The following is a 20000-nucleotide window of genomic DNA, read 5'->3' as shown; positions in this document are numbered from 1 at the left end:
AATAATTCATTTTCTACCACTTGTCCTAATAATGTTGGCAAAATAATAGAATGATAAATGATACACTATGTTACTGTATATGTGAATTAGGAGCCTTTGTTTGTTTACCACTACTAAAAGACATGTTGTCTTGTATGTTCACTATTTTATTTAAGGACAAACTTGCAATAAAAAAAAACATATGTTTAATGTACCCTAAGATTTTTTTGTTAAAATAAAGCCAATAACGCGATTTTTTGTGGTCCCTTTTATTGAGAAAAATATCGAAAATTATCGAAATACATACAATGCCCGCACTATTTATAAAGTGCAGACAGGGATTGTCGGATGGCGTTTCGCTGCCATTACGCGGTGGAAATCCGGGGTTAAGAGTACATTGTAGAGATGTCCGATAATACCGTACTGCCGATATTATCGGCCGATAAATGCTTTAAAATGTAATATCGGGAATAAAAAGTAAAATGTATGACTTTTTAAAATGTCGCTGTGTACACGGACGTAGGGAGAAGTACAGAGCGCCAATAAACCTTAAAGGCACTGCCTTTGCGTGCCGGCCCAATCACATAATATCTACGGCTTTTCACACACACAAGTGAATGCAAGGCGTTCTTGGTCAACAGCCATAAAGGTCACACTGAGGGTGGCCGTATAAACAACTTTAACACTGTGAACCCACACCAAACAAGAATGACAAACACATTTCGGGAGAACATCTGCACCATAACACAACATAAACACAACAGAACAAATACCCGTAACCCCTTGCAGCACTAACTCTTCCGGGACGCTACAATATACACCCTCAACCTCCTCATGCTCTCTCAGGGAGAGCATTTCCCAAATTCCAAGCTGCTGTTTTGAGGCATGTTAGAAAAAATAATGCACTTTGTGACTTCAATAATAAATATGGCAGTGCCATGTTGGCATTTTTTTTCCATAACTTGAGTTGATTTATTTTGGAAAACCTTGTTACATTGTTTAATGCATCCAGCGGGGCATCACAACAAAATTAGGCATAATAATGTGTTAATTCCACGACTGTATATATCGGTATCGGTTGATATCGGAATCGGTAATTAAGAGTTGGACAATATCGGAATATCGGATATCAGCAAAAAAAAACATTATCGGACATCTCTAGTGCATTGTCAGCGATGTCAGTCTGAGCTGCACATGCTCATACGAAGTCACAAATTGCCACATTGAACACACTCAGCTGTACGCGTGGATACCCAGAGGCACTTTGTGTTTAGCTGTGTCATAAATCTGAGCTGTCACATACATTTTAAAGCTCCCTCGAGAACAGAGAAGCGGCATGCACCCAGCAACCTTGACAAGAAAAAAGTCACAGGAATGTTTTTGGTTATTAGTCGTCGTCGTAGTAGTTGTTGTACTAGTATCACACTGTCTACTCTCGTTTGCAAACATGATGGCAAAATAGTACTTTTCAATACAATATTGCAGTTTCAATGGACTTAGAGTCGGAGTGAAGCACAGCACATTTCTCCAGTACTGCTGAGACTGGCGTTCGGATCTGATTGCCTGCCTTGCTGGCTTTTTTTTTCCTACGTGTCTGCGATTGTGATGGCTCAACAACTCCAATCACAGCTGGATAAACTGTTTGTATGATTTAGCGATTTAATAACTCTGTGCAGTTGGGTGGACATGCCTTGTTTCTCTGAATGGTAGGATGCAATGCAGGGTTGAGCACAGTGAGTAAAATTGCCAAACAAAGTTGGAGTTCATTAAATGTGCAATTATGGTTACACTTCGAGCTGATAACAATTTTGCAAAAACTGCGGCAGGAAATATTGACCTTTTCTGAAGCCATTATGGGTGCAACAATCACGGTGTGGCCGAACCTTTTTACAGTAAGGGAACAAAATGTGAAATATAAAGCAGCTTAGCTTTTATATAAACACATTTAAAGAGGACCTATGATGATTCCAATCTACATTTAAAACACTTTCTGGTGGTCTAGATCAGTGTTTTTCAACCTTTTTGGAGCCAAGACACATTTTTTGCGTTGAAAAAATCCAGAGGCACACCACCAGCAGAAATCATAAACTCAGTTGACAGTAAAAAGTAATTGTCACAATTGCTGGGTATGACTTTAAAGCATAACCAAGCATGCATCACTATAGCTCTTGTCTCAAAGTAGGTGTACTGTCACCACATCACGCCATTACTTATTTGGACTTTTCTGTGTAGTGTTTTAATTCTTGTCTTGCGCTCCTATTTTGGTGGCTTTTTCTCTTTTTTTTGGTATTTTCCTGTGGCAGTTTCATGTCTTCCTTTGAGCGATATTTCCCGCATCTACTTTGTTTTAGCAATCAAGAATATTTCAGTTGTTTTTATCCTTCTTTGTGGGGACATTGTTGATTGTCATGTCATGTTCGGATGTACATTGTGGACGCCGTCTTTGCTCCACAGTAAGTTTTTGCTGTCGTCCACCATTCTGTTTTTGTTTACTTTGTAGCCAGTTCAGTTTTAGTTTCGTTCTGCATAGCCTTCCCTAAGCTTTGATTACTTTTTTTAAGGGCACTCACCTTTTGTTTATTTTTGGTTTAAGCATTAGACACCTTTTTACCTGCATTTACAAAGCAATTAGCTACCGGCTGCCACCTACTGATATGGAAGAGTATTACACGGTTACTCTGCCAAGCTCTCAACAACAACACATCATTTGCAGACTATAATTACTGGTTTGAAAAAAATGTTTTCAACACAAATATGTGAAATTAGAGCATCTCCCACAGCACACCAGACTGTATCTCACGCCGCGGCACAGTGGTTGAAAAACACTGGTCTAGATAATATACAGCAGGGCTATTCAACCATCGTATTTTTTGGACCATAGGGCGCACCGAATTATAAGGCCCACTGCCGATGAATGGTCTATTTTTGATCTTTTTACATATATAAGGCGCACCGGATTATAAGGCGCATTAAAGGAGTTATATTATTATTCTTTTTTTCTAAATGTAAAACACTTCTTTGTGGTCTACATAACATGTAATGGTGGTTCTTCGGTCAAAATGTTGCATAGATTATGTTTTACAGATCATCTTCAAGCCGCTTTCTGACAGTCGCTTCCGGATGCACCGTTTTGCGGGCGGTCTTATTTACGTGGCTCACCTTCGGCAGCGTCTTTTCCCCGTCATCTTTGTTGTAGCGGTGTAGCGTGCAAGGACGGGAGTGCAAGAAGTGTCAAAAGATGGAGCTAACTGTTTTAATGACATTCAGACTTTACTTAAATCAATAACAGAGCCGCATCCCCTCATCCGGAAACAACACCAAATGTGTCCCGTGAAAAACCGTCCGACCGGAACTCTAATAACTAAAGTTCCTTGGGTGAATAATTGAACTCACTATACCGGTATGTTTTAGCACTTTCATGGCGAGTTTACTGACAGATATAAGTAAGAACTTTGCACTACTTTATATTAGAAATGGCAACAGCGGAGGATGAATGTCCCATAACAAGAAGATAGAGAAAGAGAAGAATGTTATCGACTACGTCGTCGGTACGGACTACAAAGGCGGACTCGCACACTTTGTCAGGATTTATGAATATCCCAAATACAGATCAGCAGGTACCAGAAGGTAAGAAAAGTTGCTGTTGCATAATATTGCGAAACAAAACGCCAGATAATTTCTTACCTTATACACACACCATAATAATACTCGTATGTTGAAGCACAGTACAATCCATCAAGCGGTGCGGCTTCATAGCTTACCAAAGTCGTACTAAAACATTTTGATAGATTTTTGAGCGCCGTGTGTAATGTTCTATATTTTCAATGGAACATATACAATGTTGGTGTTTACTTGAGTCATATTGCAATCATAGTGCAGTCTACACTATCTCTTATGTTTGTCTGCCATCTACTGGTCACACTTATCATTACACCATGTACCAAATAAAATTGCTTCTAGGTCGGTGAGCAAAACCAGAATTATTCCGTACATTAGGCGCACTGTCGAGTTTTGAGGGAAAAAAAGGATTATAAGTGCGCCTTATAGTCCGTAAAATACGGTATAGTGGAAAATAAAGGTAACAATTTTAGGCCATCTGTTTATTTTTTTCTGACTTGGACGGGAATCAAACCGCTTGCTGTATCATTTTTGCGCACTTCTAAGTGCTCAACCACCTTAGTCTAAGGTAGACAGCACTGCTTGTATATCCGTGAGATGTGTAATTGGTAAGGTGTTTAGGTTTGTTATTAATAAACATATAAAGCACCCAGTCATGAATTCATTGAGATAGTGGCGGCACGTAGACTTCAAAAAAATGTAATTAAAAATACCAAAGGCCAGTCCACCCCTGTAAACTGCTCTCTTCCTGGTCTGATAAGATCAACTGTAAACTACAGTATTACGAAGGTTTGAAAATGTTGTATGATCTCACTCACAGCAGCACAGCAAACATTGTCAAATAAATTTATTTTACAAATATCTCGACTCGCTCTTATCTCGAATATGACGGTTGATTGCTCAGTGGTTGCATGTTGTCAATCATTGTCACGTTGGCAAGAAGGCAGCGCCAGAAAGCCAGTCAATAAGCCTGTGGGGGGTTCAAAGGGTCAGGCCTCAGTCTGAGGAGAGCTTTTCCGCCTGGCACCAGTGTTTGACTTTTCTCCATTCAATAAAGTTGCATTGTTTTTGGACGGCAAAAACTGCCTTTTGGAAAAGTGCAGGGGACCCTTGTCCCTCTCTCAAGTTACGTCCATGTTAGACATACATCGAAGTCACATTTTGTACGTAATGTGAACGACAACATAAAAAAAATGTATTTCACGAAAAATCCGAATTAGGCCTCATACCTTGCAGTGTGAACATAGCTTGTATGAACGTTAGATGCCAGATGTACTTGAGAATGGTAGAACTTTTTTTGTGTGCACTTTATGTTTAATAATAATTAAATAAAAGGTTATTCGTAATGCCACTCTACTATCTGAGGTATTTTTATACACACAGTATTTCTCAACACATTCAGCAGTGCTTTGAGTGTTTTTATCGTCTCAGAACTCTTCCTTAATGAAGTTCATGTACTTAGATTTACTGCATTACTCATTCAGCGGACTCACTGGATTCCAGTTTGTGAAAGGCCACGTCCTAAATTATGCAAGGTGGAAGAAAGTATTATACATGGTGCCACAGCACTTGGAAGGCAAATCTTTTCTGGCAGCCTAATTCGCTCGTCATTAGAAGAGCTAAATTGAATAATGGACTACGGGGTAAGTACGCTGGTGTTCATGCGCATGTGTGACAGGGTAGGCGATGGTGGGTGGCAGGACTCTGTGGTCCCTCTACCTTGGTCCATCAGTTTCAATCAGGCAGCAAGACAGGCCTCCCCTTTGGCGATGACCCTTCTCCATTAGAGTGCTGGGGCCCACACATGTAGTCCATTATGGTGTTTTACCTGGTCAACACCTGGATACACCACCTGAGGACGTAAGAGAGATAGGACTGCTCTGATCATACAAGAAAAGACTCATTTCTATTACAATTATTTTTTCTTGAATGGAGTAATCACTGGGCTGCCAAAGCTTTATTGAGTAGTAATGGGGTTCTAGGATTGTGACAGTGGCACTCAATTTTCTAATGTCATATTTGAATAACCGAATGTCTTCTTTATTTCTCACTATTCTCTGGTTTCAAACTTTTAAAACGTCACATTTTATGTGGACACCCTCTAGTATACAACAATAGGTGGATTTTTCATTAATAATTATTGTGAAAATGATTACTTACTTCCCGGTAAGGTCTATTCAGGTGTACTGGAGAGGAGGCTACGCCGGATAGTTGAACCTCGGATTCAGGAGGAACAGTGTGGTTGTCGTGGAACTGTGGACCAGCTCTATGCTCTCGGCAGGGTCCTTGAGGGTGCATGGGAGATTGCCCAACCAGTCTACATGGGTTTTGTGGACTTTGAGAAGGCATTTGACCGTGTCCCTCTGGAAGTCCTGTGGGGAGTGCTCAGAGAGTATGGGATACCGGACTGTCTGATTGTGGCGGTCCGCTCCCTGTACGATCAGTGTCAGAGCTTGGTCCGCATTGCTGGCATTAAGTCGGACACGTTTCCAGCGAGGGTTGGACTCCGCCGAGGCTGACCTTTGTCACCAATTCTGTTCATAACTTTTATGAACAGAATTTCTAGGCGCAGTCAGGGCGTTGAGGGGATCCGGTTTGGTGGCTGCAGGATTAGGTCTCTGCTTTTTGCAGATGATGTGGTCCTGATGGCTTCATCTGGCCAGGATCTTCAGCTCTCACTGGATCGGTTCGCAGCCGAGTGTGAAGCGATTGGGATGAGAATCAGCACCTCCAAGTCCGACTCCATGGTTCTCGCCCGGAAAAGGGTGGAGTGCCAATTCCGGCTTGGGGAGGAGATCCTGCCCCAAGTGGAGGAGTTAAAGTACCGCAGAGTCTTGTTCACGAGTGAGGGAAGAGTGGATCGTGAGGCAGCAGCTGAGGATGCATGTGCGTGTTCGAGCCAGTCTCCCCACAACAAGAGGATAGCGAAAAAGAAGGAGCTTATTGACTACAGCGTGGAACTACAGTGGCAGACCCACGTAAAGCACTTCTACCATGTAGGGAGCTATCCGCTGAAATCCCAATTAGCTCGTTTGGCGGAAGTATGAAGAAAGGCAAGATTATTTTATAAATATCTCTGCAGTACTTTCATGGTTTGATTTAAATTGTTGGGGACTTACTTTATGCAGTTTTGACCAAATACAGAACAGTTGGGTTTGCATAATAGAGCCCCTATAAGTTAAGCTCTTAGCCAGAAGGGGAGGAGCGGTGATGACTTCAATATATATTTAAACAGTGTACATTTTCAAAAGATAATACTTTTGAAGAGGGTATGGTTTCATTTGCAATCTGGGAACGCTTTCACAATTGAACATCTTGCAGACAGATTAAAAAAAATGGTTATTAATGTGACTGAGGATCAAAATGTACACCAAATCATATTCAAGATGTATTACCTGGACCAAAAGTAGGCGTTTTAAATGTTAATTATATTCAACACAGACCCCCTTTAATGAGAGGAACATGTAAGTCAACTTCTACATTCCATTTTTTTTACAAACTGTGTGAAATAATTGAAGTATAAATAGCTGTGGTAACTATGGAGGGACATAGAGCGTTCCAGGGTAAGGGAAGCCTTACTTTTTAGAAATGATAACACTCCCCGGTGGGCCTATCAGTCTGTGTTAAGACTGCTGAGAAGGCTGTCTCATGAGCAGCCTCCCCTGCACAGACCATTTCCCTTGGTCATTTGTCTCTGTCCACTTCCTCTCTCTCTCTCCTCACCTTTTTCCCTTTTCTCATCATATTCAAGTCCTTATTTTGGACACTTTGGTCTTTTTCTATGATCACCGTTCTTAAGCTTAAGCTTTGATTTCTCCATAATTGCGCTGGTCAGACAACTGTTGATTTTCCAGTTTCAGGGATTCATGGTTGAGCGTTGGTATCATTAACCTTTGGTAAAGCTTGGTACCTGTTATTTGCAGCCTTGAAATACAGTAACTAGATCAAAATATAGGAATGATAAGTGGAAGATCTGTATTTGGCCCCCCACCCAGGGTTTCCCCTAGATTGCCAAGATACCTGTGTCGGTGGGGGTGTGGTTAGGGGCAAGGTCACCATGACGTCATCACATTTGTTATGATGATATGACTAGCTTTAAAAAACATTCAAAAAATGTATACATAAATTTAGAACCAAATCATTATTAATCATGATTAACATATATACAGGCCAAAAGTTCGGACACACCTTCTCATTCAATGTGTTTTCTTTATTTTCATGACTTACCGTATTTCCTTGAATAGCCGCAGGGGCGCTAATTAATTTAAAACCTCTTCTCACTCCTGCGGTTACCAAAACCATGCGGAATGAGCAAGCATGCTCTAATTATTTTAAAACCTCTTCTCACTCCGGCGCATACCTTATCATGAAAAACACATTTAATAAAAAAAACGTTATTATGATCTTACCTTTACTTGTAGATGGGTCCATGTGCAGCTGCTTCTGATCAAAGGCAGTCTTTCTCATCTTTCTTCAATTTTAAAAGTCTCTGGAGATATTCCTCTAATTATTACCTCCTGCTTCGATTGAAAGTCCAGTTTAGAAAACGGTTTTATTTTAGATATGTAATCCTCCATGTTAAAAGTGCAAGCAAACAATTGCTGCATGCTTGCTGCTTGTTGTCTTCTTCTGCAGTACCTGTCTCCTGCAGTACTGGTAGTCGCAAGAAGGATCACTAGCGCCCTCTACCACCTGGAGGCGGGAGTCATTTAATGACTCATATTTGACCCGGCGGAAGTGCCAAGCATGCGCTAATTATTTTGCGAAACGAGTTTGACCCGGCTGTAATTCTAGGCAGGCGAATACTATATTCCCGGCGCCAATTCAAGGAAATACGGTATTTACATTGTAGATTGTCACTGAAGGCATCAAAACTATGAATGAACACATGTGGAGTTATGTACTTAACAAAAAAAGGTGAAATAACTGAAAACATGTTTTGTATTCTAGTTTCTTCAAAATAGCCAGATTACTCTGATTACTTTTTTTGCACACTCTTGGCATTCTCTCGATGAGCTTCAAAGGTGCCGGATGACTGTGGGTCTGTCTGCGTTCTGAGTGAAGGCCTCACATCTGTGGAACTCTTTGCCACTGGAGTTAAAGTCACAGTCAGACATTAAACTTTTCTCCGCAAAACTGAAAAAGTGGCTTAAGGAAAATCAGAAGTGTGAGCACTAGAAATGGATGCAGTATGGCCAAATGGGGCCAATTATTTTCAATGGGTTTTTATTTTTGTACTTGTCTTAATCCTTTTGTATATGTTTTTCACTTTTCTCATATTTTTTTTAAAACACTACGTTTGGCACAATCCCTTCAACTTGTTTACATTTTTCTGCCGTAGAAGTTGGGGCATGGTTTCATTTACAATCTAAGAACTCCTCCACTCGCGAACACATGTAGAAAGTAGGTTGTGAATGTGATTGTAGAGCAAAATTTACACTAAAGCATGTCCATCCATCCATTTTCTACCTCTCGTCCCTTTCGGGGTGGCAAGGGGTGCTGGAGCCTATGTCAGCTGCATTCGGGTGGAAGGCGGGGTACACCCTGGACAAGTCGCCACCTCATCGCAGGGCCAACACAGATAGACAGACAACATTCACACTCACATTCACACATTAGGGCCAATTTAGTGTTGCCAATCAACCTATCCCCAGGTGCATGTCTTTGGAGGTGGGAGAAAGCCGGAGTACCCGGAGGGAACCCACGCAGTCACTGGGAGAACATGCAAACTCCACACAGAAAGATCCCGAGCCCAGGATTGAACCCAGGACCTTCGTATTGTGTCCAATACACATTATCCAGACCCCAATGAAGTGGTTTGAATGTATCTAAGAATCCAGGCCATACCACAACAGGCCAGCAAGGCATGGTATTAGTAGATTATTGTATATCAGTTGCTTCATGTTCTCAGGGCATTCAGTCAATCGCACCAGGAGGGTGTGCCTGGTGTTGGTGTATAAATATTTGGGGTTTTGGCACTAGCCGCTAGACTAGATCTGACTAATTTCTGTGTATGAGAATGAACTGCTGAAGCCTACTTGGATGAGAGGTGGAACGTCTTCTAAGACAAACTAAACAGTCCGGTTGTGATCCATTGAATGCCCTGAGAATACAATGACCATGAGAAAATCCATAGACAATTGCTTCATCGTTGCAGTACCTGGAAGACTGAAGGATCAAGTATAAAACTGTAAAAAAACCAAAACCTAATTGTTTAGGTATGTTTTAGACCGAGAATACACAACAAAAATTCCCAAATTGTTAATCCCAGTTTCCTCAAAAAACGCTTTCATGTGGTGGTCTTGTTCCGTTTGCTCCTACAAAACGGTTACCTAATCTGTTTGGCCTCTATTATTATTTGTCAAGCTTCACATCATTTGTAACTTGCACAATGTAAAGCAGAACTTATAAAGCCATTACAAGCAGATGTTAATCGCTGGTTACCTTGGAGGTGGAAATTCTTGACGCCTCATCATTTCCTATCATGCTGCGTTGTTCCAGAAAAATGCATCCATCTGTTTTTAAACATAAAACTTAAGTATTCTGGGAAACAAATAAGCAAATAGGCATTTGGATCCAGGATTTTGGCACACAAAGCAAATGCAGTATTATACTTTTTGGAAGAATGTCGTTACATATGTAGGGTTGGGGTTGGTCAGGTCTAGGTTCTGTGACATGTGTCCAAAGAATGAGGTCAGCTCACTGATGACTTAATTATACTGAATGAAGTAATTTCATCCATGGATATTTTTATTCCCTGATGGCATATTCCAAGATGACAATATCAGGCTTCACAGGGCTCTTATTTTGAAAAAGTGGTTCAGAAAAATGCTTTTTTTTTTTTTACACATGGACCTGAGAGTCTTTGGGATGGGCTGTCTTGTGTCATCAACACAAGACATTGGGGAAGAACTGATGCAAATCTGAAAAATAAAATGTGATATTGAAGAGGCATGTAGAAACCAAGGTGCGGCAAATGTGCGGGATAGTCAAAGCTAGCGATGATCCAACAAAGTATTTGAGGGTTTTTTAGGATACGAAACATAGGTACCTATATTGCTAAACAGAAAGTTACATTTAGTCATCACACCCTTGAATGTCTTATTCAATGTGGGCCCTTAAAGGCCTACTGAAATGAAATGTTCTTATTTAAACGGGGATAGCAGATCCATTCTGTGTCATACTTGATCATTTCGCGATATTACCATATTTTTGCTGAAAGGATTTAGTAGAGAACATCGACGATAAAGTTCGCAACTTTTGGTCGCTGATTAAAAAAGCCTTGCCTGTACCGGAAGTAGCGTGACGTCGCAGGTTGAAGGGCTCCTCACATTTCCCCATTGTTTACACCAGCAGCGAGAGCGATTCGGACAGAGAAAGCGACGATTACCCCATTAATTTGAGCGAGGATGAAAGATTTGTGGATGAGGTACGTGAGAGTGAAGGACTAGAGTGCAGTGCAGGACTTTCTTTTTTCGCTCTGACCGTAACTTAGGTACAAGGGCTCATTGGATTCCACACTTTCTCCTTTTTGTATTGTGGATCACGGATTTGTATTTTAAACCACCTCGGATACTATATCCTCTTGAAAATGAGAGTCGAGAACGCGAAATGGACATTCACAGTGACTTTTATCTCCACGACAATACATCGGTGAAACGCTTTAGCTACGGAGCTAACGTGATAGCATCGGGCTTAACTGCAGAAAGAAACAAAAGAAATAAGCCCCTGACTGGAAGGATAGACAGAAGATCAACAATACTATTAAACCCTGGACCTGTAACTACAAGGTTAATGCTTTCCAGCCTGGCGAAGCTTAACAATGCTGTTGCTAACGACGCCATTGAAGCTAACTTAGCTACGGGACCTCACAGAGCTATGCTAAAAACATTAGCTATCCACCTACGCCAGCCCTCATCTGCTCATCAACACCCGTGCTCACCTGCGTTCCAGCGATCAACGGCGCGACAAAGGACTTCACCCGATCATCGATGCGGTCGGCGGCTAGCGTCGGATAGCGCGTCTGCTATCCAAGTCAAAGTCCTCCTGGTTGTGTTGCTGCAGCCAGCCGCTAATACACCGATCCGACCTACAGCTTTCTTCTTTGCAGTCTCCATTGTTCATTAAGCAAATTGCAAAAGATACACCAACACAGATGTCCAGAATACTGTGGAATTTTGCGATGAAAACAGAGCTTTTTGTATTGGGATACAATGTGTCCCAATACTTCCGCTTCAACCATTGACGTCACGTGCAAACGTCATCATATCTAGACGTTTTCAACCGGAAGTTTCCCGGGAAATTTAAAATTGCACTTTATGAGTTAACCCGGCCGTATTGGCATGTGTTGCAATGTTAAGATTTCATCATTGATATATAAACTATCAGACTGCGTGGTCGGTAGTAGTGGGTTTCAGTAGGCCTTTAATGGTTTACTCAAACAGATATTTTTCCAGAACATCTTCTGGGATTTTTAAAAGCAAGTGCCGTCTGCTCAATTTAGAATTTATTTTGGCTTGTTTTTCTCTAATGTAGTCTTAAAAATACAGTTTAATTAACCACAAATTCAGTCGGCTATTTTGTATATTCCGCCCCAAAAATATTCTGCAATTTCCGTAGATTCTACGTCACGGTAGTAACGCTTCAGCACTCTGACCATATCATCAGATCAGTCATATTGGAAATATGCACAAATTGGAAAGAGATGTGATGTTTATCATTCACAATCCTTATGTAAGACAAGAACACATATGCTTGGCTTTTTAATGCATTCAAAATCGTGAATAAATAGCTAACAACTGAGTCAACAGATCGAGGGTCCTCCAGAAACCGCCAACAATACTCCATTTACATGTCGTGACCTAAAAATTAAGCAAATATGAATTATATTGTTATTATGAGTGCCAATCAGATGGCTTATTTTAGCGACACATTGATAGCAGTGAGCTAATGCTATCTTACGCTGCTATTTTTTAAACTCTAAGCCGGCGGCTGCTTCTGTTTCGTCTCAAACTTGCTAAAACTTAATTCTAGATTATCATTTATGCATCTCCCACCTGGTAGTAGACAAATGTGGCCATGGACTGAGAGACTGGTACACTTTGACATCTCTCAAGATGGCAAAAAAGACACAAGTTGTGGCACCTTTTTTTGTAACCCTTTGAGGATTGCAATTGAATCTTCATCTAAACAGGATTATATGAGCGTCTCGTCGATCGGCATCCCAGCGAGAGTGGAAATTGTACCGTAAGAGTTTGTTTTATTATGGTTAGTTTTATGTTTAGCACCATTCAGGTCGAGACCCCGATGAGGACGACGAGCATTACACGATATTTCAGTTTGTGCAGTGTGAGTATGCAAACCGATTGTTGCAGCAGCTGTCTGGGTGACTGGTTTCAGACAATCATGGAGGTGCACCTGCTGGGTGGGAAGGGAGCCTAAGTCACACACGTGCAATAATAATGCTCTTTAATCAGCATCTTGATTTGACACAACTCTGAGGTGAGATGGATTATTTTGGAAAAGAAGAAATGCACACTAACACAGATTTAGATTTGTGAACAATATTTCGGAGGAATACCTTTTTTTTCGGAGTATAATTCGCTCCGGAGTATAAGTCGCACCGGCCGACAATGCATAATAAAGAAGAAAAAAAACATACGTAAGTCGCACTGGAGTATAAGTCGCATTTTTGGGGGAAATTTATTTGATAAAACCCAACACCAAGAATAGACATTTGAAAGGTAATTTAAAATAAATAAAGAATAGTGAACAACAGGCTGAATAAGTGTACGTTATATGACGCATAAATAACCAACTGAGAACGTGCCTGGTATGTTAACGTAACATATTATGGTAAGAGTCATTCAAATAACTATAACATATAGAACATGCTATACGTTTACCAAACAATCTGTCACTCCTAATCGCTAAATCCCATGAAATCTTATACGTCTAGTCTCTTACGTGAATGAGCTAAATAATATTATTTGCTATTTTACGGTAATGTGTTAATAATTTCACACATAAGTCGCTCCTGAGTATAAGTCGCACCCCCGGTCAAACTATGAAAAAAACTGCAACTTATAGTCCGAAAAATACGGTAGGTCTTTTGAGTATATAGTAAACGTTATACTCGTGAAGAATGGGAGCAAAAACAAAAGTGTTTATATTTTTGTTCATTAAGGATCCCAAAACTGAAATGGCATTCATTACTCTAAGTGTATGTTAACTTCTATCCACAACTGAATTACTTTATGTATGATATTACACAGTGCTGGTCTATGCAATGTAAGCTTGAACAGTCGGTCAGGAAGCGAGGCTACTCCTGTAACCTCAGGGTCGGGAGCCATCGCTCTCCACCCTCCCCTTTAGTCCCTCTTAGTCCCTCTGCAATCACAGCCACTCACTGATGATTTATGACCACATGTAACCAGTCCACGGTCCGTGTGTGTGAAATATAAATGGAAAACATTGAAAAAGTAAGAATTTGCAGTGGAACCTCTGAGGTTGAACACGATCCGTTGCATGATGTTGGTTGACCTTACATTTGCCCAGGTTGAGAATCAGTATTTCCTGTTGGGAATAATGGAAATAGAAACAATCAGTTGCAGGGTCAAGATGTCACATTACAAACATGTTGTTAAACGGAACCGGAAATGAATTTGGTCTTTTCTGACTTATAAATGGTGCTACAATGTGGAATACTCGTGTTAAACAATGCCCACGTATGAAATCATAAGGTTATTGTGTTTTTTCGTGAGCTTGCACTCAGTTTTGTATGTCTCTGTTGGCGCGATTTTGCAGTCTGGCTATGAGACGGATGTTCCTATTCAGACACCCTCTGCTTCATGCAATGAGGAGCAGTGTTAGAAATAAATACTTGTAATAATTACTCATTACATTTCCAAAAAAAGTAATTGAGTTACTTAAGTAAATATTATTCAATAGATTAATTACCGTATTTTCCGGACCATAGGGCGCACCGGATATAAGGCGCACTGCCGATGAATGATCTATTTTCGATCTTTAATTAAAGGAGTCATATTGTAATATTTTTTTTCCACATTTAAAACCCTTCCTTGTTGTCGACATCAGTGGTCCCCAACCTTTTTGTAGCTGCGGACCAGAAATATTAATAACAGAAAGAAACAACCCTTTTGTGCGAATGAGTGTAAATGGGGGAGGGAGGTTATTTGGGTTGGTGCACTAATTGTAAGTGTATCTTGTGTTTTTTATGTTGATTTAATAAAAAATAAAAATATATATTTTTAAATTTATTTATTTATTTATTTTTTAATTTCTTGTGCGGCTTAGTACCAATCAATCCACGGACCGGTATCGGGCCATGAACCGGTACCGGGCCACGGCCCGGTGGTTGGGGACCACTGGTCTACATAACATGTAATGGTGGTTCTTTGGTCAAAATGTTGCATAGATTATGTTTTACTGATCATCTTCAAGCCGCTTTCTGACAGTCGCTTCCGGATGCGCCGTTTTGTGGGCGGTCTTATTTACGTGGCTCACCTTCGGCAGCGTCTTCGCCCCGTCATCTTTGTTGTAGCGGTGTAGCGTGCAAGGACGGGAGTGGAAGAAGTGTCAAAAGATGGAGCTAACTCTTTTAATGACATTCAGACTTTACTTAAATCAATAACGGGGCAGCATCTCCTCATCCGGAAACAACAAAACCGGAAATTTGTCCCGTGAAAAACCGTCCGACCAGGACTCTAATAACTAAAGTTCCTTGGGTGAATAATGTAAACTCACTGCACCGGTATGTTTTAGCGGTTTCATATGGCGAGTTTATAAGTAAGAACCTTACACTACTTTATATTTGAAATGGCAACAGCGGAGGATGAATGTCACATAACAAGAAGATAGAGGAAAAAGAAGAAGCTTATCGACTCACGGATGCTCGCAATTTTTCAGGACTTTGTCTTATGCAGATCCCAACTGCAGGTACCAGGAGGTAAGAAAAGTGGCTTTTGCATAATATTGCGAAACAAAACGCCGGAAAATGTCTTACCTTATACACACACTATAATAATACGTGTATGTTTAATGCGCCGACAATCCATCAAGCTGTGTGGCTTCATAGCTTACCAAAGTCGTACTAAAACATTTTGATAGATTTTTGAGCGCCGTGTGTAATGTTCTATATTTTCAATGGAACATTTAAAATGTTGGTGTTGTTTACTTGAGACATATTGCCATCATAGTGCAGTCTACACTTATTTCTTATGTTTGACTGCCATCTACTGGTCACACTTATCATTACACCATGTACCAAATAAAATTGCTTTGAGGTGAGTAAGCTCAACCAAACTTATTCCGCACCGGGTTATAAGGCGCACTGTCGAGTTTTGAGGGGGAAAAAAAGATTTTAAGTGTACCTTATAGTCCGAAAAATACGGTAAATGTTTTATATTATTGACTCTCCTACTATGTATGTCTCAACTTCTGTGCAGCACTTTGTGAAACTTGTATTGTTTTTTTTTAAAGTGGATTGGATTGAATCGTTTTGAATCGAGAATTGATTCCGAATGGAATCGTTACCCCCAAGAATCGAATCGTGTGGTTCCCAAAGATTTAGAGCAGTGGTTCTTAACCTGGGTTCGATCGAACCCTAGGGGTTCGGTGAGTCGGCCTCAGGGGTTCGGCGGAGCCTCCGCCACGGAGGTAAAGAAACATCCGACTTATCGTGTAAATAAAAACTTCTCCCTATCAGCGTATTATGGATACCCCCAAACAATGTTCCCTCTAATTTTCCATCTGATTTGCAGGTTTTTTGATTGATCGATTGAAACTTTTACTCGTAGATTCCAAAGGAAGAGAATACATTATATGAAACAGTACAGTACATATTCCGTACAATGGACCACTAAATGGTAACACCCGAATAAGTTTTTCAACTTGTTTAAGTCGGGGTCCACGTTAATCAATTCATGGTAATGTGTGTAATTTGTTGTGAGTTCATGCACGGTGTTGGTTTTGTTCTTTGAGCAATGTGATGTTCATGCACAGTTCATTTTGTGCACCAGTAAGAAAACATATAACTTTTTCTTGAATTAAAAAAACATTTTATTTTTCACTAAAGAAGAGTTCGGTGAATTCACATATGAAACTGGTGGGGTTCGGTACCTCCAACAAGGTTAAGAACCACTGATTTAGAGCCCTGAAAATGACGGCGTGTGCCTGAGAGGTGAGCTGCTTTACATGTGGTATACACTCCAATGTGTTCTTGTAGACAAACTGCAGACATAGTACTGAGCAGCCAGGACTTAAAAACAACACGTGTTTTCAAACTTGGCAATGAGTGGAGTAGTGGACAGGAAAGACAACAGGCGATGATAAATGTTCATACAGTGATGATGTACTTAGTGATTGGCATAAACAACGTAGTGTGAAAATATGTCTGAAAGCAAATGTGTTCTTTAGTGATCATGTGCAGGCACACCATTATCCCTCACCTGCCCTTTGTCTTGGTCTCTCGCTATCTCCTTGTCATGCTTCAGTGAACCTTGACTTCGCCAGCCTCCTGAAATGCAATCTCCCGCAAAACCCATCAAATAAAAATTCATATTGATACTCTGGCTCAGCTTTCTCCACCTTTTCCCTTCTCTCACAATCAGTGGTCCACGATGATAAATGACCAACTGTCAGATATTAAAGTCTGGAACACAGAACAACACATTCCTTCTTTCTTTTCCATGCAGTTCTCACGCCTTTTCACATTTTGCAGACTTATACGGCGACTGTATCACCATCAAGAGCACTTAGCAGCGAATAAACAAGTCAGCTAAAATTCATCACTTTCATTTTAATAATTGCCACAATTTTAAGAGTTGCTAATCTTCTCTGGACAGACAATTTCATTACAACTCACCTGTGATTAATTGTGCCTATCAGATTTCTGCTGCTGCTCTTTCAGTAGCTAATCGTCATTAATATATTAAGCTACGGTTTTGTTTTACTTGAGTATGGAAAGCACCGTCTATAAAAGTGTTTGACTGTATAAAGGAGTATAAATTGTAAAGATGGGATTTATGGCTGTTTAAGAAGCCGTTCTTTTCAAAGAGTTGTTTAAAAGACTGGCTTGTTATTATTTCTAGTTAGGTTTATTTTTTTTAATGAGGGAAACAATTACTTGTACACTGCAAAAAAGATCTGTCAAAATATTACCGTATTTTTCGGACTATAAGTCGCAGTTTTTTTCATAGTTTGACTTATACTCAGGAGCGACTTATGTGTGAAATTATTCACACATTACCGTAAAATATCTAATATTATTTAGCTCATTCACGTAAGAGACTAGACGTATAAGATTTCATCGGATTTAGCGATTAGGAGTGACAGATTGTTTGGTAAACGTATAGCATGTTCTATATGTTATAGTTATTTGAATGACTCTTACCATAATATGTTACGTTAACATACCAGGCACGTTCTCAGTTGGTTATTTATGCGTCATATAACGTACACTTATTCAGCCTGTTGTTCACTATTCTTTATTTATTTTAAATTGCCTTTTAAATGTCTATTCTAGGTGTTGGGTTTTATCAAATAAATTTCCCCAAAAAATGCGACTTATACTCCAGTGCGACTTATATATGTTTTTTTCCTTCTTTATTATGCATTTTCGGTCTGTGCGACTTATACTCCGGAGCGGCTTATACTCCGAAAAATACGGTATATAAAATATACTTTATTTTTCGGACTATAAGGCACACTTAAAATCCTTTAGTTTTCTCAAAACCCGGGGCGCTTAATGTACGGAATAATTTTGGTTGTGCTTACCGACCTCGAAGCTATTTTATTTGGTACATAGTGAATTGATAAGTGTGACCAGTAGATGGCAGTCACACATAAGAAATAAGTATAGACTGCAATATTATAGACAAGGGATTTGTTATATATTGTATATATTATATAAAAATTGTATATAATGTATTATATTGGTATATATTATATACTGTATATATAATATGTAAACAATACATATATGTTATATTCTATATTGATACTATGGTACATTTTTAGTCTACTTAATACCTGCATTATCCTTTTCATCCTTACCCTTTCCATCCTTTGAAACTGAGCTACTGTGTGGAACAATTTCCACGAAAAATGTTTTAAAAACTAACTTTAAAAAAAAAAAAAAAGTTAATCAAAATTCCTTTAACGATTAATTATTTTCCAATCTATTTGCTAGTCGGGCAATTGCATATGCTGTGCCTGCTGGTGCATAACAAAAAGAAAAAAACGGCTCAACTGGGAATCAGTTCTGAACGTTCACGTAAAAGAGTCCAAATTTGCCTCGATGCTCAATCGAAAAGTTCACAAATAGAGGGGTTCGTAAATTGAGGTTCTACTGTACTATTCAGGTGAGAGGCATGATTTATGATATCGAATTAACGTTTAGAGACTTAGACTTATTTTTTATTGTCATTCAAATTTGAACTTTAGAGTACAGATAAGAACGACATTTCGTTGCATTAGCTCGTTGTAGTGCAGGATAAAAGAGCAATAAGGTGCAGATATAAATAAATAGATTACTGTACAGATAGATATATTGCACTTATTGCATATGCATCCACGTGTATGGATGTATGTTATATTGTCTTTATATTCCAGCCAGTTAATCCGTTTTTGGGGGTGAATTGAGGGGATTTTTATGATGCGTTCAAGAGTCTTATGGCCTGAGGGAAGAAGCTCTTACAGAACCTGGAGGTTCTGCTACAGAGGCTGCGGAACCTCTTTCTAGAGTCCAGCAGTGAAAACAGTCCTTGGTGTACATTTACATTGCAAACTCAAAGGCAATATAGAAGCTGAAGCTCCAGTAGCTCGCATTACCTTTCTTAGTGATCAGAGGAACAGTGTTAGCAAGGAGCTGTGTCACTACGCCAGAGAAGTAGTTGCTCGATGTTAGTTCTTACAATAACAACTAGAGATGTCCGATAATATCGGACTGCCGATATTATCGGCCGATAAATGCTTTAAAATGTAATATCGGAAATTATCGGTATCGGTTTCAAAAAGTAAAATGTATGACTTTTTAAAACGCCGCTGTACGGAGTGGTATACGGACGTAGGGAGAATTACAGAGCGCCAATAAAACTTAAAGGCACTGCCTTTGCGTCCCAGCCCAATCACATAATATCTACGGCTTTACACACACACACAAGTGAATGCATCGCATACTTGGTCAACAGCCATACAGGTCACACTGAGGGTGGTCGTATAAAAAACTTTAACACTGTTACAAATATGAGCCACACTGTGAACCCACACCAAACAAGAATGGCAAACACATTTCGGGAGAACGTCCGCACCGTAACACAACAGAACAAATACCCAGAACCCCTTGCAGCACTAACTCTTCCGGGATGCTACAATATACACCC

The 20000-nt window shown here is 39.9% G+C and overlaps 2 protein-coding genes across 2 annotated transcripts in view; one reads left to right on the top strand and one right to left on the bottom strand.

Annotated features, from left to right (window-relative positions):
* Nucleotides 1-20000, top strand: part of adarb1b (adenosine deaminase RNA specific B1b) — a 408325-nt gene that overhangs the window by 91970 nt on the left and 296355 nt on the right. The window lies entirely within an intron of this gene.
* LOC133662988 (TRAF3-interacting protein 1-like) overlaps nucleotides 1-20000 on the bottom strand; it is a 61344-nt gene that overhangs the window by 40325 nt on the left and 1019 nt on the right. The gene's annotated exons all lie outside the window — the stretch shown is intronic.

Source organism: Entelurus aequoreus, linkage group LG13, assembly GCF_033978785.1.
Source record: "Entelurus aequoreus isolate RoL-2023_Sb linkage group LG13, RoL_Eaeq_v1.1, whole genome shotgun sequence".
NCBI lineage: Eukaryota > Metazoa > Chordata > Actinopteri > Syngnathiformes > Syngnathidae > Entelurus > Entelurus aequoreus.
The sequence above is the reverse complement of the archived record's forward strand: the minus strand, read 5'-3'. Positions and strand labels throughout refer to the sequence as shown.